This window comes from Schistocerca piceifrons, unplaced genomic scaffold (genome assembly GCF_021461385.2).
Source record: "Schistocerca piceifrons isolate TAMUIC-IGC-003096 unplaced genomic scaffold, iqSchPice1.1 HiC_scaffold_954, whole genome shotgun sequence".
Classification (NCBI taxonomy): Eukaryota; Metazoa; Arthropoda; class Insecta; order Orthoptera; family Acrididae; genus Schistocerca; species Schistocerca piceifrons.
Genome location: NW_025729228.1, coordinates 267,501 through 269,105, shown reverse-complemented (window position 1 = coordinate 269,105; position 1,605 = coordinate 267,501).

The window sequence follows — 1,605 nt, the reverse complement described above, 5'->3', positions numbered from 1 at the left end:
GCAGTGCGAGTAGCGAACTATATTGCGAGGGTTGCGGGTGGGCAACACTACACTAATTGAACGAGTCGTATAACAATTACAGAGCAGGTTTAGGCGACAACGTGGGTTACGTTAGCGGACAACGTGCGTTACGTTAGCGGACAACGTGGGTTACGTTAGCGGACAACGTGGGTTACGTTAGCGGACAACGTGGGTTACGTTAGCGGACAACGTGGGTTAGGTTAAGGCACAACGTGGGTTACGTTAAGGCACAACGTGGGTTACGTTAAGGCACAACGTGGGTTACGTTAAGGCACAACGTGGGTTACGTTAAGGCACAACGTGGGTTACGTTAAGGCACAACGTGGGTTACGTTAAGGCACAACGTGGGTTACGTTAAGGCACAACGTGGGTTACGTTAAGGCACAACGTGGGTTAGGTTAGGGGACAACGTGGGTTAGGTTAGGGGACAACGTGGGTTAGGTTAGGGGACAACGTGGGTTAGGTTAGGGGACAACGTGGGTTAGGTTAGGGGACAACGTGGGTTAGGTTAGGGGACAACGTGGGTTAGGTTAGGGGACAACGTGGGTTAGGTTAGGGGACAACGTGGGTTAGGTTAGGGGACAACATGGGTTAGGTTAGGGGACAACATGGGTTAGGTTAGGGGACAACATGGGTTAGGTTAGGGGACAACATGGGTTAGGTTAGGGGACAACATGGGTTAGGTTAGGGGACAACATGGGTTAGGTTAGGGGACAACATGGGTTAGGTTAGGGGACAACATGGGTTAGGTTAGGGGACAACATGGGTTAGGTTAGGGGACAACATGGGTTAGGTTAGGGGACAACATGGGTTAGGTTAGGGGACAACATGGGTTAGGTTAGGGGACAACATGGGTTAGGTTAGGGGACAACATGGGTTAGGTTAGGGGACAACATGGGTTAGGTTAGGGGACAACATGGGTTAGGTTAGGGGACAACATGGGTTAGGTTAGGGGACAACATGGGTTAGGTTAGGGGACAACATGGGTTAGGTTAGGGTACAACATGGGTTAGGTTAAGACACAACATAGGTTAGGTTAAGGCACAACATAGGTTAGGTTAAGGCACAACATAGGTTAGGTTAAGGCACAACATAGGTTAGGTTAAGGCACAACATAGGTTAGGTTAAGGCACAACATAGGTTAGGTTAAGGCACAACATAGGTTAGGTTAAGGCACAACATAGGTTAGGTTAAGGTACAACATAGGTTAGGTTAGGTTACACGTTGTTGTAAGGAAAGGTGTAGGGGGGGGGGGGGGGCGGGGGCGGGGGCGGCAGGTTCGTTGATAGTGATTATAGTAAGTGAATGCTTGTGACATGATGAGATTTGTCACGTCAGGATGCACCTTTGGCTTATTAGAGGCGGCGCTCCAATTCTATGCTTGTGTCAGACCTGTGTCTTTGACTCATGTCATTGTTTGTGCGCTGTGACAGGAGGTACTATTGTGATGTTGGGTGCACCGTTGTATAGGACATGTGTGGGTGTTGGTGCCTTATCTGCGCAATGGTGGATGTCGAAAGGGTGGGATATTCTATTTTCCGCATGGACCTCCTGGTCTGGTTGTGATAGTGTGGATTGTGTAAT